Source organism: Ranitomeya variabilis, chromosome 4, assembly GCF_051348905.1.
Source record: "Ranitomeya variabilis isolate aRanVar5 chromosome 4, aRanVar5.hap1, whole genome shotgun sequence".
NCBI lineage: Eukaryota > Metazoa > Chordata > Amphibia > Anura > Dendrobatidae > Ranitomeya > Ranitomeya variabilis.
The window spans coordinates 707824474-707848333 of NC_135235.1; the positions used below are offsets into that span (position 1 = coordinate 707824474).

General features: G+C 46.1%; 1 protein-coding gene across 2 annotated transcripts in view; it reads right to left on the reverse strand.

The window, feature by feature from the left end:
- The window catches only part of LOC143766502 (uncharacterized), a 49744-nt gene that overhangs the window by 25311 nt on the left and 573 nt on the right, over positions 1-23860 (reverse strand). The gene's annotated exons all lie outside the window — the stretch shown is intronic.

Here is a 23860-nt window from a genome sequence, read left to right on the forward strand (position 1 = left end):
TGAGGGATTGATATTACTTAACATGATAATCTCTGCCTGATGGTGAGGAGTCGGTCCTGTTTTTTTTTTTTTTTTTTTTTTTTTTTACATAAAACATTTTCTCATTAATATTATTGGGCACACATGACGTCAGGTTGATGACTGACCTATGACCTCTGGGAGCGAAACTGTGTGATAATAATGTCTCCAGATCCTGGGCTTTATTCTCCCCTCGCACGCTGTGCTGGTCAGTATTAGCCCGGTGGCCACTGGTGTCAGCCACTACTTGTATCCAGTTTTCTGCATGATTTTTTTCTGTTTTATTCTATGTATTGCGACTTTTCCCCATCCTGTGCCCCCCAGAGCAGTGACCTCCCTGCAGATGTCATTTCATCACTGGACTTCTCTTCACCAAGTGGAATGGCGGTGCCCCCACAATCCATGCGAGGACCCAAAGTGATGACACTGTGGGCGTCTGATAATGTCAGATAGAGGAGTATAATTCCTACAAAAAAAAACAACAACCTCCCTTTCTCTCCATTTATATTGTCTTGCTAGGGTCTTTTTTCTCGGCCCCATCAGGTCCTCTGCCTCCCCGGCCCCGTCCTGTCCTCTGCCTCCCCGGCCCCATCCGGTCCCCTGCCTCCCTGGCCCCGTCCGGTCCCCTGCCTCCCCGGCCCCGTCCGGTGCTCTGCTTCCATGGCCCCATCCCTCTTTCCCTTATAGTGTATTCAATGAGAGAGGAATTTTGTGTTAAAGGGAACCTGTGACCCCCAAAATCGTCGGTGAGCTAAGCCCACCAGCATCAGGGGCTTATCTACAGCATTCTGTAATGCATTCTGTAATGCTGTAGTTGAGCCCCCAATGTATCCTAAAAGATGAGAAAAAGAGGTTATATTATACTCACGCAGTCGGTCCGATCCAAGTCGCAGTCCGGTCCTGGGCCTCCCATCTTGATAGGATGACTTCCTCTTTTTGTCTTCACGCTGCGGTGCGCCGGGAAAGGTCAGAGAGGCCTGGGGCCTGCACACTGCAGTACTTTGTGCTGGAGCCGCAGCGTGAAGACAAGAAGAGAACGTCATCTGATGAAGATAGGAAGCACTGGACCGAACCGCAATGACCATCGGACCGCGATGCCCATCGGACAGGACCGGGACTGTCCCTGGGTTAGTATAGTATAACCTCTTTTTTTCATCTTTCAGGATACATCGGGGGCTTATCTACAGCATTACAGAATGCATTACAGAATGCTGTAGATAAGCCCCTGATGCTGGTGGGCTTAGCTCACCCTCGATTTTGGGGGTGACAGGTTCCCTTTAAGCACCACAATACAATTTTTGCAGCTAAAGCACAGGTGATTTTGATACAAAATGTGTTTTGCTTTTTTGTCATTAATCTGTCTTTAATGTTTAATTCATTGTTTTGATTTCTAAACCTCTTTATTATTCATTTGTATGTATGCATATATTTATGTTTTTTATTTCTAACTATTTGACTTGTAATAAAATGGTTTGACAGCTATGAGTTGAATTTTCATTTCTATAATTCTTAAGCGCGGGGTGACATTAGTGGAGAGTAACGCGGTTGGATCTGTATCAGGCTGAGTTCACACATTGCAGGTTATTGGGGAAACTATCTGTAGGGACGTCCTCGCCAGCAGACCGGACCCGCACTTCCATGTAGCCCATACAGCTGGACTAGCTGTTTTGTTTTTTTTTTTAAATCCATATATTTTTTTTTTCTTTAAAAGACACAAGCTGGTTTTTGCTGAGGGTTTGACTGCTGCTGCCACCACTGATGGGACAGGCTGTGACATATTTTCCAGAGGAATAATGTATCTCTGTAATGTTAGGCAATATTCACATTTTTATTTTTTTGTACTAATGGTTTACAAAATTCTGACGACCTGTGACAGAGCTGAAATGAATGTGTCGCATGTATTTGTCTTGCTCCATCAATTAAAGGGCCACTGTCAACCCCCTCCAGCCGTTATAAACTAAAAGAGCCACCTTGTGCATCAGTAATGCTGCATTCTAACAAGGTGGCTCTTTTAGTTTTAGGTTCAAGTATACCCCAAATAAAGCGTTTTTATACTTAGCCACAATTCCTGTCTCTAGCCAGGGAGGCGGGTCCTCACTCCCCAGCTTGGCCAGCTCCTCTGCCGTCACTCCAATATTCCTGCGCTTTCGGCGCCGCCCCCTCAGTGCGGTTATCGTTTCAAAACCGGCGCCTGCGCTGTTGTACTGGTGTCCTGCGCAGACGCAGTAAGCTCTGGCCGTCTGATGTCCCAGCCAGGCTTGCACACTGCGCCTGCGCGGGCAGTGCGGCCACCCACCTTTGGAATCCCCGCCCCGCACTGTGCATAATGCATAACACCGTGCGGGGCGGGGATTCCAAAGGTGGCTGGCCGCAATGCCCGCGCAGTGTGCAAGCCTGGCTGGGACGTCAGACGGCTTGGCTGAGCTGTAGACTGTGGGGGCAACCCTGATTGACATAGGGCCAGCAATCCTCAGCGTGGGGAGGATGTGTTCCATCCCAAGGTCCAACTGGGTCCCAGCTTCCACTATGTTAACCCAGTGTGCCGTCATTGAGATGTACCGTCCCTGTCCACAAGCACTTGTCCACGTGTCCGTGGTTAGGTGGACTTTCCCGGCAACAGCATTGTTGAGGGCACGGGTAATGTTGTGGGACACATGCTGGTGTAATGCCGGTACGGCACACCGGGAGAAATAGTGGCGACTGGGGATCGAGTACCTTGGGACGATCGCCCCCATCAGGTTGCGGAATGCTTCAGTCTCAACAAGCCTAAAAGGCAGCATTTCTAGCACAAGCAGAAGAGAAATATGAGAACTGTGGCCTGTGGAGCGTTGGCTGGGTATTTCTGCTTGCGTTCCAAAGACTGGGTTATAGACAACTGAATGCTGTGCTGGGTCAAGGACATGGACGGGCTTGCTGATGGTGCTGCTTGTGGGCCACAACAGGTGCAGGGCTAGAGGCATCTTCACATGCACAGTGTACTGGGGATTGGCTTCTATGCAAAACAGTGGAAGAAGCAGTGGTGTGACCAGCAGGCAGTGGTCCTCGAGCCTGGGGTTCGGCCCACAAAGTCAGGTGCTTTGCTTGCATGTGCCTGATCATGCTGGTGGTCATGCTGGTTGTTTTGCTACCCCTGCTGAAGCAGGCATGGCAGGTGCTGCAAATGGCCTGTTTAGGGTTATCGGCAGAGTCTTTAAAAAATAGCCAGACTCGGGAAGATCTCACAGGTGGAATGGCAACTTCACTCTTCACTAGTCTGTGGCCACCACACTGCTTCTTCCTGCCTGTTGGGGGATATGCCTCCTTCCCCATTTGTGCTGCTGTCCTCGCTACCCATGTCCTCCTGCCAGCTTGGGTCAGTTACTATGTCATCCAGTACCTCGTCTTCCACATCTGCACCCTGCTCCTCCTCCTGATTTCTAGAAATTGTGTCTCATCATGGTCCACCTTTTGTGACACTTTCCCACCATTGCCTTCGTGTGACTGGGGCTGGTCAAAGCTTTGGGCAGCTCTACATCCGATCTCATCTTTCCCCACTTCAAGTTGACTGGGAGAGATTTCTGAATCTTGAAATGGAAAACTGAACAGCTCTTCAGAGTGTCCAAGTGTGGGATCAGTTGTCTCAGGGCACTCAGCATGGTGGGAGGAAGGAGGATCAGGGTGAAGAATATCCTGGCCTCACTCACGGCTATTCAGACTTGACCGTGCGGAAGACAAGGTGGTGGTGGTGGCTAAGTGACTGGAAGCATTATCCGCTATCCAACCAACAACCGTTACACACTGCTCTGGCTTCAATAGTTGTGTGCTGCGGTCCACTAGAAACTGGGACAGGAATGTCGAGCGAGAAGATGTGGGTCTTTGTTGTTGCCCACTTTCACCTTGCCCACGGCCTCATCCTCTGGATGCACCATCAGCATCACGTCCACTTCCCCGTCCCTTGCCCCTTGCCTTAACCATTTTAAATGGACTACTGCACTATTTCAAATGCTCAACACAAATGTCTTTATTAGTAGCAAAATAATATCTGATCAGTATGCCTGCAAATCTATGATTTTTCAAACCCAAACACCAGGCAGGCCTCAGCCTGACCTAACAGACTGTATTCAAATTTTTTTTTTTAAAGTTAATTTATGCAAAATAGTGCTGTATAGAATTTGAGTATCACACAGCCAAAAAATAAGTACACCAGCCTCCAATGCCCAAACTTGGAGCACAGAGATATATGACGGCTGTAACGGAAATACCACACTGGCAAATCTGTGGCCTTTGAATTTTTTTGATACAAAATAGTGCTGTATAGAATATGACTATCACACAGTCAAAAAATAAGTACACCGGCCTCCAATGACCAAACATGGAGCACGCAGATATATGAGGCCTTTTTCAGTGAATTTAAAACACCAAAAAAAAGGGAGCACAAGGGTCGCACAGACAACTATGCTACGTATGCCTGACAAACTATAACTTTTCAACAGGCCTCAGTCTGACAGAACAGACTGGTTTTTTTTTGGGGGGGGGGGGAATTTAAAAAAAAAAAAAAAGAAGGAAAAATAGGTATATAGACAGTAAATAAGCTGCAGCAGCAGGCAGTTATGGAGCTTTGGGAGGGATGCAGTGGGAGCAATGGACGCACATACAGTGCCTGCAGGCCTTGCACTGATGTGGATATGCTGTGCCCTGCCTACCTAGTGCTGCAATATCGGGACCCACAAATTAGCCCTAAAAAGGACTTTTGGTTTCTGAGGAGTTGTGGATGTAAGAGTTGCAGACCTACACTAACTCTAAAACCACGATTCTGACCCTATCTCGGCAGCAGCTCTCCCTATTCTCGCTGAAACAGGAACAGAATGCGGCGAGCAGGGCGGCACCAGGTCTCTTATACTCGGGATGATGCTGTACGGCCCAGCCAATCACTGCACGACACAACAAAGATGGCTGCCGCATTTCATGGCCTGGCAGACAATCTCTGCACCATGATTGGGTCTCTAAAGTCCGCTAAAACTGCTGGGTGGAGACTGCAGTTACCGCCGAATAGTACCGGAAATGCTCGCTGCTCGCCGAGTACCCCGATACTCGGGCGAATAACGAGTAGTGGCAAGCACGTTCACTCATCACTATTTCTGAACTCTTCCTGAGTTAAAAAATTAGTACTGTTGTTTCTAAATGATTATGAACTTGTTTTCTTTGCATTATTTGAGGTCTGAAAGCGCTGGGGTTTTTTTTAATTTTGACCATTTTTCTTTGTTAGAAAAAAATACTAAATTTATTGCTTGAAAATTCTGAGACATGTCAGTAGTTTATAGAATAAAAGAACAATTTACATTTTACTCAAAAATATACCTATAAAGAGAAAAATCAGACAAACTGGACATTTTGCAGTGGTCTCTTAATTTTTGCCAGGGCTGTAAGTATAATTACAACTGTGATTTGTCAAAAATCACAGCTGACATCAAGCCCAGGGTTAGTAATAGAGAGGTGTCTATGAAACACCCGTTTACTAACACTGTAAGTAAAAATAAAGAAACACAGATTAAACACATGTAATTAAAATATAAAAACAGACACCCTCTTTCACCCATTTACCCCCCAAAAAACACCTGCAGGTTCAATGAGATCCACAAGGTCCAGCGTAATCCACATCGAGGTCCCAAGATGATCCCCTGCTCCAATACATACAGAAGCCACAGTGACATCATAAAACGTGACCCCTCCCCGTGTCCGCCGTACACACTAAGGCTGGCATGGAAGCCGCCACCTCTGAGGTCACTGGAGATTACAGTTTGAGGTTATCACAGTACCCTCCGAGCTGTCACTGGAGGTGAACTCAAGAAGCACAGTGACCGGCAATACGCATAACCTGGCGGAAACATTGTAGTAGGTTGGATTGCCGGACTGCCCCCAGCGTGACACAGGGGCACTACAGTACGGAAGTCCGACAGTGAACCAGTGGGATCATTACAGTGCATCAGATTGGTGAATCACTGGTGGACTGCGCTGCCCACTAGACTTTGTTATATACAGCAAGCTAAAGCTAAGTGGGCAGAAGGACCTGGTGTTTTAGCTTATTAAGTCTGGTATTAAACCACTCCAAGGGACCTGGTCCTTTATCCCACTTGGATTTAGCTTTCTCACAGAGAGCAGGCTAAATCCAAGTCGGCAGAAGGACCTGGTCCATTTGGGCAATAATTATAGTATTAACCCCTTCACAACGCATGATGCAGTTACATCATATAACAAAAATATCAGAAAAAGAAATATCGCTTTTGCTCCATTTAAAATAAATAAATTTGGAATGGACGTGATCAGAAAGGTCTGACCAATCAAAATGTAAAATAATCTGATCGGTAAACGGCATAACGAGAAAAAACTAGAAACGCCATAATGACTTTTTTTTGGTCGCCGCAACATTGCAATAAAATGAAATAAGAGGTGATCAAAACATGGTATCCGCGCCAAAGTGGCATCAATAAGAACGTCCCGCCAAAATAAAAAAAATTCCCAAAGGCGATGTGGATGGAAAAATAAATAAGTTATGGGAAGGAAAAAATAAAAAAAAACAAACGGAAAATCGCTTTCTCTATACTGAGCCGGCTATTTCCAAGTCGGCAGAAGGACCAGGTCCATTTGGCCAATAATTATAGTATTAACTAGGGTTGAGCGAAACGGATCGTTCATTTTCATAAGTCGCCGACTTTTGGTAAAGTCGGCGTCTCATGAAGAGAGAGAGAGAGAGAGAGAGAGAGAGAGAGAGAGAGAAAAAAAAAAAACCCCATTGACGTGCATAGGGTTTCGTGTTCCCGCCGATGCTCGACTTTGCGCAGTAATCGGCCGATTTCGCCCGACTCGACTTTTCCAACAGTCGGGTTTCACGAAACATGACTCGACCCTAAAAAAGTCAAGGTCGCTCAACCCTAGTATTAACCCCTTCACAACGCATGATGCAGTTACGTCATATATCATAAAAATATTAGAAAAAAAAATATCGCTTTTGCTCCATTTAAAAAAAATAAATAAATTTGGAATTGACGTATTCAGAAAGGTCTGACCAATCAAAATGTTAAATAATCTGATCAGCAAACGGCATAACGAGAAAAAACTAGAAACGCCATAATTACGTTTTTTTTGGTCGCAGCAACATTGCAATAAAATGAAATAAGAGGTGATCAAAACATGGTATCCGCGCCAAAATGGTATAAATAAGAACGTCCCGCCAAAATAACAAAATCCCAATGGCGATGTGGATGGCAAAATAAGTTATGGGAAGGAAATTTAAAAAAAAACAACTGAAAATCGCCCGAGGGATAAAACACTCCTAGGTGCATGCATGGAAAAAAATCTGTGGTTGTGTGATCTACAAAAATGATCAGCAGTAAATAAAACGGGGCGAGGATGAGATTGGCGCAGAATATTGTACACACTGGGATTAAGGGGAAAATTCATGTGTATAATTGTCACATATAAATAAATATGTAATCAGATGTCATATCCAGGCTGCAGCTCAATATTACTGCAAAAAAATCACATGACAGGATTCATATATATCTGTATACAATAAGGGTCCTTCTATCTGCTGGGATTTAGCATTCTTATATAGAGCAGGCGAAATCCAAGTCGGCTAAAGGACCTGGTCCCTCTGCCAACCGGGAAATAGCCGACTGTGTGAGAAAGCTAAATCCCAGTGCACAGAAGGACCTGGGCCTACAGCCGACTGGGATTTAGCCACTAGGGTTGAGCGAAACGGGTCGATCATTTTCAAAAGTCGCCGACTTTTGGCTAAGTCGGCGTCTCATGAAACCCGATCCGACCCCTGTGCTTGTCGGCCATGCGGTACGCGACTTTCGCGCCAAAGTCGCGTTTCAATGACGCGAAAAGCGCCATTTCTCAGCCAATGAAGGTGAACGCAGAGTGTGGGCAGCGTGATGACATAGATCCTGGTCCCCACCATCTTAGAGAAGGGCATTGCAGTGATTGGCTTGCTGTCTGCGGCGTCACAGGGGCTATAAAGGGGCGTTCCCGCCAACCGCCATCTTACTGCTGCTGATCTGAGCTTAGGGAGAGGTTGCTGCCGCTTCGTCAGAAGCAGGGAGAGCGTTAGGCAGGGTCCACTAACCACCAAACCGCTTGTGCTGTAGCGATTTCCACTGTCCAACACCACCTTCGGTGTGCAGGAACAGTGGAAGCTATTTTTTTTTTTTTTCCTCAGCGCTGTAGCTCATTGGGCTGCCCTAGAAGGCTCCGTGATAGCTGTATTGCTGTGTGTACGCCACTGTGGAAACCAACTGCTTTTTTCAAAGCACATATCCTCTTGTTCCTTTCTGCACAGCTATCTTTTTTGTTTGTCCACACTTTTTATTTAATTTGTGCATCAGTCCACTCCTATTGCTGCCTGCCATACCTGGCTTACATTACTGCAGGGAGATAGTAATTGTAGGACAGTCCCTGTTTTTTTTTGTTTTTTTTTGTGGGAGATTAAGATTGGCATTTCTGCTACAGTGCCATCCCTGTGTGTGCCATCTCTCACTGAGTGGGCCATAGAAAGCCTATTTATTTTTTCCGTGATTTGTGTTCTAAATTCTACCTCAACACAAAAACACTACATCAATCAGTGGTAGAAAAATATTGGCCTCAGTCAGGGCTTGTGTGCCACTGCTGTGTGTGCTATCTCTTATTCAGTGGGCTATAGAAAGCCTATTTATTTATTTATTTTTTTTCTTATTATTTGGTTTCTAAAGTTTCCCTGAAAAAAAAATAAATAAATAAAAAAACAGTGGGAGAGTAATATTGCCCTTTCAGCTTGTGTGCCAGTCTTGACTCCTGGGTGTGCCACCTCTCTCTCTAATTGTGGGCCATAGAAAGCCTTTTTTTTTTTTTTTTTTTAAATATTATTGGGTTTCTAAAGTCTTCCTTAAAAAACAAAAAATACATAAAAAAACAGTGGGAGAGTAATATTGCCCTTTCAGCTTGTGTGCCAGTCTTGACTCCTGGGTGTGCCACCTCTCTCTCTCATTCAGTGGGCCATAGAAAGGCTATTTATTTTTTTGGTTTTTTTAATATTATTTGGTTTCTAAAGTCTCCCTGAAAAAAAAAAAAAAACATAAAAAAACAGTGGGAGAGTAATATTGCCCTTTCAGCTTGTGTGCCAGTCTTGACTCCTGGGTGTGCCACCTCTCTCCCTCTCATTCAGTGGGCCATAGAAAGCCTATTTTTTTAAAAAAAAAATATTATTGGGTTTCTAAAGTCTCCCTTAAAAAACAAAAAATACATAAAAAAACAGTGGGAGAGTAATATTGCCCTTTCAGCTTGTGTGCCAGTCTTGACTCCTGGGTGTGCCACCTCTCTCTCATTCAGTGGGCCATAGAAAGGCTATTTATTTTTTTGGTTTTTTTAATATTATTTGGTTTCTAAAGTCTCCCTGAAAATAAAAGAAAAAAAACTTAAAAAAACAGTGGGAGAGTAATATTGCCCTTTCAGCTTGTGCGCCAGTCTTGACTCCTGGGTGTGCCACCTCTCTCTCTCTAATTGTGGGCCATAGAAAGCCTTTTTTTTTTTCTTTTTTTTTTAATATTATTTGGTTTCTAAAGTCTCCCTTAAAAAACAAAAAATACATAAAAAAACAGTGGGAGAGTAATATTGCCCTTTCAGCTTGTGTGCCAGTCTTGACTCCTGGGTGTGCCACCTCTCTCTCTCATTCAGTGGGCCATAGAAAGGCTATTTATTTTTTTGGTTTTTTTAATATTATTTGGTTTCTAAAGTCTCCTTGAAAAAAAAAAAAAACATAGAAAAACAGTGGGAGAGTAATATTGCCCTTTCAGCTTGTGTGCCAGTCTTGACTCCTGGGTGTGCCACCTCTCTCTCTCATTCAGTGGGCCATAGAAAGGCTATTTATTTTTTTGGTTTTTTTAATATTATTTGGTTTCTAAAGTCTCCCTGAAAATAAAAAAAAAAAAACTTAAAAAAACAGTGGGAGAGTAATATTGCCCTTTCAGCTTGTGCGCCAGTCTTGACTCCTGGGTGTGCCACCTCTCTCTCTCTAATTGTGGGCCATAGAAAGCCTTTTTTTGTTTGTTTGTTTTTTAATATTATTTGGTTTCTAAAGTCTCCCTTAAAAAACAAAAAATACATAAAAAAACAGTGGGAGAGTAATATTGCCCTTTCAGCTTGTGCGCCAGTCTTGACTCCTGGGTGTGCCACCTCTCTCTCTCTAATTGTGGGCCATAGAAAGCCTTTTTTTTTTTTTGTTTTTTTTTAAATATTATTTGGTTTCTAAAGTCTCCCTGAGAAAAAAAAAAAATAAATTAGGTGGGAGATTAATATTGACATTAGTGCTTGAGTGACAGTCCTGCGTGTGTGTCATCTCTGTGATTTTGTGCCACAGAAAACAGAGTGTGTAACATTGTGCCTGATTTTCCTTGTGGTCTCACCAACCTGTTAAGGGATATTGAAATCATACTGAAGTTATAGCTCACCGTGTAAGTTGTTTGACAGCAACAAATAAAGTTACTTTGGTTAAGATTTTAAAACAATGAGGAAGTCTGGTGCAAGAGGTCGTCGTGGGCGTTCATTGTCAGCTGGTAATGATGGTAGTGGTAGTGGAGCATCAGGTGGTCGTGGGGATAAAAATATTCCACCTAAGTCTGGAGCTGTGGAGCCAGTTTCGTCGTCAGGCTACACAAGGCCTCGAACGCTCTCTTTTCTGGGAGTAGGAAAACCGCTTTTAAAGGCGGAGCAGCAACAGCAAGTTTTGGCTTACATTGCAGACTCAGCCTCTAGCTCTTTTGCCTCCTCTTCCGAAACTTGTAAATGTAAAAGCAGCGCGTCGCTTGTGGATGTTCACGGTCAGGGACAAGTCGCTTCCTTGTCCTCCTCAGCAAAAACTACAACAAGAGAGAAGGATGCAGCAGGCGACACAACGGGTCACTCCATGGAGCTCTTTACACATACCGTCCCTGGCTTAGAAAGTGAAACATTTAACAGGCCATGCCCATTACAAGTAGATTCTGACATGGAGTGCACTGATGCACAGCCACAGCACTATGCTGCTCCTTTGACTCAGACCACCACATTGCCCTCTCAGGGTACAGATCCACAATCAGACCCTGATGAGACTATGTTGCCCCGCCACGAACGCTATACCACCGACCGACACAGTGACACAGACGAAGTTGCACACGAGCTCGAAGAGGAGGTAATAGATGACCCAGTTATTGACCCCGATTGGCAGCCATTGGGGGAACAGGGTGCAGGCGGCAGTAGTTCAGAAGCGGAGGTGGAGGAGGGGCCGCAGCAGGCATCAACATCGCAACAGGTTCCATCTGCCGGGCCCGTATCTGGCCCAAAACGCGTGTCAAAGCCAAAACCTGTTGGAGGACAGCGTGGCCATCCGGTTAAAGCTCAGTCTGCAATCCCTGAAAAGGGATCCGAGTCTAGGAAGAGTGCAGTCTGGCATTTTTTTAAACAACATCCAACTGATCAGCGCAAAGTCATCTGTCAAAAATGTTCAACTAGCTTAAGCAGAGGTCAGAATCTGAAAAGTCTAAATACTAGTTGCATGCATAGACACTTAACCACCATGCATTTTCAAGCCTGGACTAACTACCAAACATCCCTTAAGGTTGTAGCACCCTCGGCCAATGAAGCTAGTCAGCAACGCAACTGTTGTGATTTTGCTTTTTGCTCCCTCTAGTGGTCATTAGTGATTTGACTCTGGAGCGTCTGTCTTTTCCTATATCCTCACCTGGGCCGTTAGTTCAGGGGCGTTGCTATATAAGCTCCCTGGACCTTCAGTTCAATGCCTGGCATCGTTGAAATCAGAGCTAATCTGTTGTGCTCTTGTCCTCTGATCCTGGTTCCTGTTTTTCAAGCTAAGTCTGCTTCTTTGCTTTTTGCTTTTGTTTTGTTTGATATTTTTGTCCAGCTTGTTCCTATCTGTATCCTGACCTTTGCTGGAAGCTCTAGGGGGCTGGTGTTCTCCCCCCGGACCGTTAGACGGTTCGGGGGTTCTTGAATCTCCAGCGTGGATTTTTATAGGGTTTTTGTTGACCAGATAAGTTATCTTGCTTTATTCTGCTATTAGTAAGCTGGCCTCTCTTTGCTGAACCTGGTTCATTTCTGTGTTTGTCATTTCCTCTTTCCTCACCGTTATTATTTGTGGGGGGCTTGTATCTTGCTTTGGGGTCCCTTTCTCTGGAGGCAAGAGAGGTCTTTGTTTTCTTCTCCTAGGGGTAGTTAGATTCTCCGGCTGGCGCGAGTCATCTAGCGATCACCGTAGGCATGATCCCCGGCTGCTTCTAGTGTTGGCGTTAGGAGTAGCTATTTGGTCAACCCAGTTACCACAGCCCTATGAGCTGGATTTTTGTATCTTGCAGACTTACACGTTCCTCTGAGACCCTGTCCACTGGGGTCATAACACGCAACATCCCTTCCGTCACTGTAAGGCCACCATTTTCCGCACCACCGGCAGTATCTGTGCAGGTTTCTTTGCCAGCCAAAAGCAGTCAGGGTCAGGGAACCACCAGTTTTGTAGGAGGAAATATTGCATCTAGGGCACCGGCGGAAACAATACCGTCTCCAACCGTCTCTCAGTCTGCCATGTACACCGGCACACCCGAAAGTTCCACGATCTCCAGCTCTCCAGTCCAGCTCACCCTACATGACACTCTGGTTAGAAAAAGGAAGTACTTATCCTCGCATCCGCGTACACAGGGTTTTAACGCCCACATAGCTAGACTAATCTCGCTAGAGATGATGCCCTACCGGTTAGTTGAAAGCGAAGCTTTCAAAGCCCTGATGGAGTACGCTGAACCACGATACGAGCTACCCAGTCGACACTTTTTTTCCAGAAAAGCCATCCCAGCCCTGCACCAGCATGTTAAACAGCGCATCGTCCATGCACTCAGGCAATCTGTGAGTACAAAGGTGCACCTGACTACAGATGCATGGACCAGTAGGCATGGCCAGGGACGTTATGTGTCCATCACGGCACACTGGGTGAATGTGGTGGATGCAGGGTCCACAGGCGACATCAATTTAGGGACAGTTGTGCCTAGCCCACGGTCTAGGAAACAGTTGGCTGTAGGCGTTCGCACCCCCTCCTCCTCCTCCTCCTTGTCCTCCTGCAGAAGCTACAGCTCTTCCACAGAACGCAGTCTGCCAACCACTCCATCGGCAGATGACACTGTTGCACACCAGTTGTCCCATTATGGGCCAGCTACTGCCAAGCGTCAGCAGGCTGTATTGGCTATGAAGTGTTTGGGCGACAACAGACACACCGCGGAAGTTCTGTCCGAGTTCTTGCAACAAGAAACGCAGTCGTGGCTGGGCACAGTAGATCTTGAGGCAGGCAAGGTAGTGAGTGATAACGGAAGGAATTTCATGGCTGCTATCTCCCTTTCCCAACTGAAACACATTCCTTGCCTGGCTCACACCTTAAACCTGGTGGTGCAGTGCTTATTGAAAACTTATCCTGGGTTCTCCGACCTGCTCCTCAAAGTGCGTGCACTTTGCTCACATATCCGATGTTCGCCTGTACACGCCAGCCGTATGCAGACCTATCAGCGGTCTTTGAACCTTCCCCAGCATCGCCTAATCATAGACGTTGCAACAAGGTGGAACTCAACACTGCACATGCTTCAGAGACTGTGCGAACAGAGGCGTGCTGTTATTTATTTGTGGGAGGATACACGGGCAGGCAGTAGGATGGCAGACATGGAGTTGTCAGGTGTGCAGTGGTCTAAGATACAAGACATGTGTCAAGTCCTTCAGTGTTTTGAGGAATGCACACGGCTGGTTAGTGCAGACAACGCCGTAATAAGCATGAGCATCCCCCTAATGCGTCTGCTGATGCAAAGTTTGACGCACATAAAGGAGCAGGCGTCTAAACCAGAGGAAGAGGAAAGCCTTGATGACAGTCAGCCATTGTCTGGTCAGGGCAGTGTACAGGACGAGGTAGCGGGCGAAGAGGAGGTGGAGGACGAGGAGGATGATGGGGATGAGTATATTTTTAATGCCGAACCTTTCCCGGGGGCACAGGAAATTGGTTGCGTGTCACGGCCGGGTTCTGGTTTTTTGAGGGACACAAGTGACGTAGATTTGCCTGCAACTGCCCCTCAACCAATCACAACCGGAGATTAGACAACTGGAACTTTGGCCCACATGGCGGATTATGCCTTACGTATCCTAAAAAGGGACACACGCATTACGAAAATGATGAACGATGACGATTACTGGTTGGCCTGCCTCCTTGATCCACGCTATAAAGGCAAATTGCAAAATATTATGCCACATGAGAACTTGGAACTAATATTAGCAACCAAACAATCAACTCTTGTTGACCGTTTGCTTCAGGCATTCCCAGCACACAGCGCACGTGATCGTTCTCACACGAGCTCCAGGGGGCAGCAGACTAGGAGTGTTAGGGGTGCACACATCAGAAGTGGCGTTGGACAGAGGGGTTTTCTGACCAGGTTGTGGAGTGATTTTGCTATGACCGCAGACAGGACAGGTACTGCTGCATCAATTGAAAGTGACAGGAGACAACATTTGTCCAGTATGGTTACTAACTATTTTTCATCCCTTATCGATGTTCTCCCTCAACCGTCATTCCCATTTGATTACTGGGCCTCCAAATTAGACACCTGGCCAGAATTGGCAGAATATGCATTGCAGGAGCTTGCTTGCCCGGCAGCAAGTGTCCTATCAGAAAGAGTATTCAGTGCTGCAGGTTCAATATTAACCGAAAAAAGGACTCGTCTGGCTACCCAAAATGTTGACGATCTAACATTCATTAAAATGAACCACAACTGGATTTCGAAATCTTTTGCCCCACCTTGCCCGGCCGACACCTAGCTTTCCTATGAAAAGCTCTTGCCTGTGAATTACTTTTCTAATGTCTAATTTGCTGCAGCTGATTGTACAGCATACGACATGTTTACACCTCCCTAAATGGCAAAACTCCCCACACGGGGCCGTGGTATCGCGACTTGGCGCAAGCACCCGTGAGACTGCTGTTTGTCTGAAGAGGTGGGTGTGCTCGCTTTTGGTTGACGGCATTGCTACTGGGTCCCTCATAGTACAATGTAGTGTCTCTGGCGGTGGTGGTGCGCACCCAACGTCAGACACACCGTTGTAACATGAGGGGCCCTGGGGCGGTCCCGCCGGCCTCAAGAGAGTTCCCCCCTACCCCAGCTCAAAATGTGCTCTACCACGTGCAAAATTATGTCGCACAGCTCCACCAATCTTTAGTCTATTCGCTGACATCATTCAATGTCTGGCACTGACAATACAAATTTGTAGACATCTATGATGCAACTTGAAGTAGTCTGTGTCTGTGTCCTATATTGGCACCATTAAATAGTTACTGCCAAATTACTATGTCAGAAACTCAGTAGATGAGCCCACCCCTGTACCTAAGTATGCCACCTTTTTTTTTGTTTTGGTTGTTTTGCGAGACATTAACATCTATTTATATTTTGGGAGTACTGGGACAGACACTCCTTGCACTACTCCTCCACTCACCACCAAGCTGCCTGTGTATCCATGTAACCGCTGTAAAGCTGCCATGAGCCTATTGTTTGTTATTTTAGGCCTTTGATAGCGTGTCTGCGGTCCCTACTTTAAATACTCCTCCACTCATCACCAGCTGCCTGCCCGTGTATCCATGTAACCGCTGTAAAACTGCCATGAGCCTATTGTTTGTTATTTTAGGCCTTTGATAGCCTGTCTGCGGTCCCTACTTTAAATACTCCTCCACTCATCACCAGCTGCCTGCCCGTGTATCCATGTAACCGCTGTAAAACTGCCATGAGCCTATTGTTTGTTATTTTAGGCCTTTGATAGCCTGTCTGCGGTCCCTACTTTAAATACTCCTCCACTCACCACCAAGCTGCCTGTGTATCCATGTAACCGCTGTAAAACTGCCATGAGCCTATTGTTTGTTATTTTAGGCCTTTGATAGCCTGTCTGCGGTCCCTACTTTAAATACTCCTCCACTCACCACCAAGCTGCCTGCCCGTGTATCCATGTAACCGCTGTAAAACTGCCATGAGCCTATTGTTTGTTATTTTAGGCCTTTGATAGCCTGTCTGCGGTCCCTACTTTAAATACTCCTCCACTCACCACCAAGCTGCCTGCCCGTGTATCCATGTAACCGCTGTAAAACTGCCATGAGCCTATTGTTTGTTATTTTAGGCCTTTGATAGCCTGTCTGCGGTCCCTACTTTAAATACTCCTCCACTCACCACCAAGCTGCCTGCCCGTGTATCCATGTAACCGCTGTAAAACTGCCATGAGCCTATTGTTTGTTATTTTAGGCCTTTGATAGCCTGTCTGCGGTCCCTACTTTAAATACTCCTCCACTCATCACCAGCTGCCTGCCCGTGTATCCATGTAACCGCTGTAAAACTGCCATGAGCCTATTGTTTGTTATTTTAGGCCTTTGATAGCCTGTCTGCGGTCCCTACTTTAACCCCTTCATGACCCAGCCTATTTTGGCCTTAATGACCTTGCCGTTTTTTGCAATTCTGACCAGTGTCCCTTTATGAGGTAATAACTCGGGAACGCTTCAACGGATTGTAGCGATTCTGAGATTGTTTTTTCGTGACATATTGGGCTTCATGTTAGTGGTAAATTTAGGTCGATAATTTCTGCGTTTATTTGTGAAAAAAATGGAAATTTGGCGAAAATTTTGAAAATTTTGCAATTTTCACATTTTGAATTTTCATTCTGTTAAACCAGAGAGTTATGTGACACAAAATAGTTAATAAATAACATTTACCACATGTTTACTTTACATCAGCACAATTTTGGAAACAACATTTTTTTTTGCTAGGAAGTTATAAGGGTTAAAATTTCACCAGTGATTTCTCATTTTTACAACAAAATTTACAAAACCATTTTTTTTAGGGACCACCTCACATTTGAAGTCAATTTGAGGGTTCTATATGGCTGAAAATACCCAAAAGTGACACCATTCTAAAAACTGCACCCCTCAAGGTGCTCAAAACCACATTCAAGAAGTTTATTAACCCTTCAGGTGTTTCACAGCAGCAGAAGCAACATGGAAGGAAAAAATGAACATTTAACTTTTTAGTCACAAAAATGATCTTTTAGCAACAATTTTTTTATTTTCCCAAGGGTAAAAGGAGAAACTGGACCAAGAACGTTGTTGTCCAATTTGTTCTGAGTACGCTGATACCTCATATGTGGGGGTAAACCACTGTTTGGGCGCACAGCAGAACTCGGAAGGGAAGGAGCGCCATTTGACTTTTTGAATGAAAAATTGGCTCCAATCTTTAGCGGACACCATGTCGCGTTTGGAGAGCCCCCGTGTGCCTAAACATTGGAGCTCCCCCACAAGTGACCCCATTTTGGAAACTAGACCCCCCAAGGAACTTATCTAGAAGCATAGTGAGCACTTTAAACCCCCAGGTGCTTCACAAATTGATCCGTAAAAATGAAAAAGTACTTTTTTTTCACAAAAAAAATATTTTAGCCTCAATTTTTTAATTTTCACATGGGCAACAGGATAAAATGGATCCTAAAATTTGTTGGGCAATTTCTCCTGAGTACACTGATACCTCACATGTGGGGGTAAACCACTGTTTGGGCACATGGTAAGTCTCGGAAGGGAAGGAGCGCAATTTGACTTTTTGAATGAAAAATTATCTCCATCGTTAGCGGACACCATGTCGCGTTTGGAGAGCCCCTGTGTGACTAAACATTGGAGCTTCCCCACAAGTGACCCCATTTTGGAAAGGAGACCCCCCAAGGAACTTATCTAGATGCATAGTGAGCACTTTAAACCCTCAGGTGCTTCACAAATTGATCCGTAAAAATGAAAAAGTACTTTTTTTTTCACAAAAAAATTCTTTTAGCCTCAATTTTTTAATTTTCACATGGGCAACAGGATAAAATGGATCCTAAAATTTGTTGGGCAATTTCTCCTGAGTACGCCGATACCTCATATGTGGGGGTAAACCACTGTTTGGGCGCATAGCAAGGCTCGGAAGGGAAGGCGCGCCATTTGACTTTTTGAATGGAAAAGTAGCTCCAATCGTTAGCGGACACCATGTCGCGTTTGGAGAGCCCCTGTGTGCCTAAACATTGGAGCTCCCCCACAAGTGACCCCATTTTGGAAACTAGACCCCCCAAGGAACTTATCTAGATGCATAGTGAGCACTTTAAACCAACAAGTGCTTCACAGAAGTTTATAACGCAGAGCCGTGAAAATAAAAAATAATTTTTCTTTCCTCAAAAATGATTTTTAGCCCAGAATTTTTTATTTTCCCAAGGGTAACAGGAGAAATTGGACCCCAAATGTTGTTGTCCAGTTTGTCCTGAGTACGATGATACCCCATATGTGGGGGTAAACCACTGTTTGGGTGCACGGCAGGGCTTGGAAGGGAAGGCACGCCATTTGGCTTTTTGAATGGAAAATTAGCTCCAATCATTAGCAGACACCATGTCGCGTTTGGAGAGCCCCTGTGTGCCTAAACATTGGAGCTTCCCCATAAGTGACCCCATTTTGGAAACTAGACCTCCCAAGGAACTAATCTAGATGTGTGGTGAGCACTTTGAACCCCCAAGTGCTTCACAGAAGTTTATAACGCAGAGCCATGAAAATAAAAAATATTTTTTCTTTTCTCAAAAAAATTTTTTTAGCCCTGAATTTTTTATTTTCCCAAGGGTAACAGGGGAAATTTGACCCCAATAGTTGTTGTCCAGTTTCTCCTGAGTACGCTGATACCCCATATGTGGGGGTAAACCACTGCTTGGGCACACGTCGGGGTTCAGAAGGGAAGTAGTGACGTTTTGAAATGCAGACTTTGATGGAATGCTCTGCGGGCGTCACGTTGCGTTTGCAGAGCCCCTGATGTGCCTAAACAGTAGAAACCCCCCACAAGTGACCCCATTTTGGAAACTAAACCCCCAAGGGAACTTATCTAGATGTGTGGTGAGCACTTTGAACCTCTAAGTGCTTCACAGAAGTTTATAACGCAGAGCCGTGAAAATAATAAATACGTTTTCTTTCCTCAAAAAAATTTTTTTAGCCCTGATTTTTTTTATTTTCTTAAGGGTAACAGGAGAAATTTGACCCCAAGAGTTGTTGTCTAGTTTCTCCTGAGTACGGTGATACCCCATATGTGGGGGTAAACCACTGTTTGGGCACATGCCGGAGCTCGGAAGTGAAGTAGTGACGTTTTGAAATGCAGACTTTGATGGAATGCTCTGCAGGCATCACGTTGCGTTTGCAGAGCCCCTGATGTGCCTAAACAGTAGAAACTCCCCACAAGTGACCCCATTTTGGAAACTAAACCCCCAAGGGAACTTATCTAGATGTGTGGTTAGCACTTTGAACCCCCAAGTGCTTCACAGAAGTTTATAACGCAGAGCCGTGAAAATAAAAAATCATTTTTCTTTCCTCAAAAATAATTTTTTAGCCCGCAATTTTTTATTTTCCCAAGGGTTACAGGAGAAATTGGACCCCAAAAGTTGTTGATCAGTTTCTCCTGAGTACGCTGGTACCCCATATGTGGGGGTAAAGCACTGTTTGGGCACACGTCGGGGCTCGGAAGGGAGAGAGCTCCATTTTACTTTTTCAACGCAAGATTGGCTGGAATCAATGGTGGCGCCGTGTCGCGTTTGGAGACCCCCTGATGTGCCTAAAAAGTGGAAACCCCTCAATTCTAACTCCAACACTAACCCCAACACACCCCTAACTCTAATCCCAACCCTAACCACAACCCTAACCCCAACACACCCCTAACCCTAGTCTTACCCCTAATTCCAACCCTAAGGCTATGTGCTCACGTTGCGGATTTGTGTGGATTTTTCCGCAGTTTTTGAAAAATCTGCAGGTAAAACGCACTGCGCTTTACCTGCGGATTTACAGCGGATTTCCAGTGTTTTTTGTGTGGATTTCACTTGCGGATTCCTATTATGGAGCAGGTGTAAAACGCTGCGGAATTGCACAAAGAATTGACATGCTGCGGAAAATACAACGCAGCGTTTCCGCGCTGTATTTTCTGCACCATGGGCACAGCGGATTTGGTTTTCCATAGGTTTACGTGGTACTGTAAACGTGATGGAAAACTGATACGAATCCGCAGCGACCAATCCGCTGCGGATCCGCAGCCAAATCCGCACCGTGTGCACATAGCCTAATTCTAACCCTAATTCTAACCCTAAGTGCAACCCTAGCCCTAAGTGCAACCCTAGCCCTAAGTGCAACCCTAAGTGCAACCCTAAGTGCAACCCTAGCCCTAAGTGCAACCCTAAGTGCAACCCTAGCCCTAAGTGCAACCCTAAGTGCAACCCTAAGTGCAACCCTAAGTGCAACCCTAGCCCTAAGTGCAACCCTAAGTGCAACCCTAAGTGCAACCCTAGCCCTAAGTGCAACCCTAAGTGCAACCCTAGCCCTAAGTGCAACCCTAGCCCTAAGTGCAACCCTAAGTGCAACCCTAAGTGCAACCCTACCCCTAACCCTAACCCTACCCCTAACCCTAACCGTACCCCTAACCCTACCCCTAACCCTAACCCTAATGGAAAAACTAAAATAATTATATTTTCTGTATTTTATTATTATCCCTACCTATGGGGGTGATAAAGGGGGTGATTTATTTACTATTTTTTTTATTTTGATCGCTGTGATAGAACTTATCACAGAGACCAAAATGTGCAGGAACGAATCTGCCGGCTGTCAGATTCGGCGGGCGTACTGCTCATGCGCCCGCCATTTTCCAAGATGGCGGCGCCCATGAAGCAGACGGCCGGACACCGGGAGGGACATCGGAGCTAGGTAAGTATGGGGGGGTGGGACCGGAACACGGGGGGGGGGGATCGGAGGACCTGGGGAGCGGACAGGAGGACCGGGGGAGCGGACAGGAGGGAGGAGGGGAGCGGAACGGACATCGGGGCAAAAAGGACGACTGGGGGGGCGATCGGTGGGCTGGGGTGGGGGCAGATCGGGGTCTCCAGCCATGGCAGATGCTATTGCAGCATCGGCCATGGCTGGATTGTAATATTTCACCATTTTCATAGGTGAAATATTACAAATCGCTCTGATTGGCAGTTTCACTTTCAGCAGCCAATCAGAGCGATCGTAGCCATGGGGGGGTTAAGCCACCCCCCCCTGGGCTGAAGTACCACTCCCCCTCTCCCTGCAGATCGGGTAAAATAGGAGTTAACCCCTTCACCCGATCTGCAGGGACGCGATCATTCTGTGACACAGCATATGCGTCACAGGTCGGGAAGGCACCGACTTTCATGACGCATACGCTGTGTCACAGGTCGGGAAGGGGTTAAATACTCCTCCACTCACCACCAAGCTGCCTGCCCGTGTATCCATGTAACCGCTGTAAAACTGCCATGAGCCTATTGTTTGTTATTTTAGGCCTTTGATAGCCTGTCTGCGGTCCCTACTTTAAATACTCCTCCACTCATCACCAGCTGCCTGCCCGTGTATCCATGTAACCGCTGTAAAACTGCCATGAGCCTATTGTTTGTTATTTTAGGCCTTTGATAGCCTGTCTGCGGTCCCTACTTTAAATACTCCTCCACTCACCACCAAGCTGCCTGCCCGTGTATCCATGTAACCGCTGTAAAACTGCCATGAGCCTATTGTTTGTTATTTTAGGCCTTTGATAGCCTGTCTGCGGTCCCTACTTTAAATACTCCTCCACTCACCACCAAGCTGCCTGCCCGTGTATCCATGTAACCGCTGTAAAACTGCCATGAGCCTATTGTTTGTTATTTTAGGCCTTCGAAGCCTGTCTGCGGTCCCTCCTTCCACTAGGCCTCCACTGACCAGACCACTGCTGCCCGTGTACCCCTGGAACCAATTTTAAAGTGCCTACAGCCAGCCCATTTTATTGTGTTAGGCCTTCGAAGCCTGTCTGCGGTCCCTCCTTCCACTAGGCCTCCACTGACCAGACCACTGCTGCCCGTGTACCCCTGGAACCAATTTTAAAGTGCCTACAGCCAGCCCATTTTATTGTGTTAGGCCTTCGAAGCCTGTCTGCGGTCCCTCCTTCCAATAGGCCTACACTGACAAAGGTACACCTGACAACAGACACATGGACCTGTAGGCATGGCCACGGAAGGTTACGTGTCCTTTGTGGCTCAATGGGTTAATGTATTGGATGCATGGTCCACACAGGGGACAGCCTGCTAAGTCTGTATGCAGTCCCTAATTCAAGTTGTCCTCAACTGAATAAAGCTGAGCTTCAACCTTCTGGCTCTCATTAAGTGTTTTTTAAAAAACAAAATGGTGGTTAGGGCCTACTAACGGCTTCTGCCCCTCCCTGGTGTTGCCCTCAACTGAATAAAGCTGAGCTTCTACCTTCCGGCTCTGATTAACTGCTGTTTTTAAACACATTGCTGGTTCCGGCCTACTAACGGTGTCTGCCCCTGCCTGGTGTTGCCCTCAACTGAATAAAGCTGAGCTTCAACCTTCTGGCTCTCATTAAGTGTTTTTTAAAAAACAAAATGGTGGTTAGGGCCTACTAACGGCTTCTGCCCCTCCCTGGTGTTGCCCTCAACTGAATAAAGCTGAGCTTCAACCTTCTGGCTCTCATTAAGTGTTTTTTAAACACATTGCTGGTTCCGGCCTACTAACGGTGTCTGCCCCTGCCTGGTGTTGCCCTCAACTGAATAAAGCTGAGCTTCAACCTTCTGGCTCTCATTAAGTGTTTTTTAAAAAACAAAATGGTGGTTCCGGCCTACTAACGGTGTCTGCCCCTGCCTGGTGTTGCCCTCAACTGAATAAAGCTGAGCTTCAACCTTCTGGCTCTCATTAAGTGTTTTTTAAAAAACAAAATGGTGGTTAGGGCCTACTAACGGCTTCTGCCCCTCCCTGGTGTTGCCCTCAACTGAATAAAGCTGAGCTTCTACCTTTCGGCTCTGATTAACTGCTGTTTTTAAACACATTGCTGGTTCCGGCCTACTAACGGTGTCTGCCCCTGCCTGGTGTTGCCCTCAACTGAATAAAGCTGAGCTTCAACCTTCTGGCTCTCATTAAGTGTTTTTTAAAAAACAAAATGGTGTTTAGGGCCTACTAACGGTGTCTGCCCCTCCCTGGTGTTGCCCTCAACTGAATAAAGCTGAGCTTCAACCTTCTGGCTCTCATTAAGTGTTTTTTAAAAAACAAAATGGTGGTTAGGGCCTACTAACGGTGTCTGCCCCTCCCTGGTGTTGTCCTCAACTGAACAAAGCTGAGCTTCCACATTCTGGCTTTCGGCCTATACTATCAGATATTAAACTGCATTTGGCCTACTAGTGTGGTTAGGCCCTTGAAACAGTGTCTGCTGCTCTTGGGTTTGCTACTCCACTGAACAAAGCAATGCCGCCTGTTTAGTCCTGTTACCAATTTTGATCTGCATTTAGCCTACTTTATTCTTTGGCCCTATATCTGTTTCCTCATCATCCTGCCCATTGCCCAGCCACTGCTAGATGAGTCTGCTGGTACATTGACCTAGACCACTACATTCCCCTTGTACTCTACACAGCCAGAATCTGACCCTGCTGAAAGTAAGGTTCCCCTTCCCGCATATTATACCACCTTACACAGGGACAAAGAGGAAGGTGCAGATGAAAGTGCAGGTTCCTTCATCAGGTGGGGGGGCATACTCGTTGGCGACGTCACTGGCACAGGGCCACTCAGAGTACGCAAAAGTGTCGCTGCTGGTGGGAGGCGCCCCCGCCATGCAAACACACCGCCGTACTTTGAGGGGCCCTGTGCCAGTGCCAATGCGAACGAGTGGGCCCCCCTGCTTGCTCAGGATCACAGCACTTGCAACGTTGAAATACTTACCTCTCCCTGCTCCACCGCCATGACGTAGTCCATGTTTCC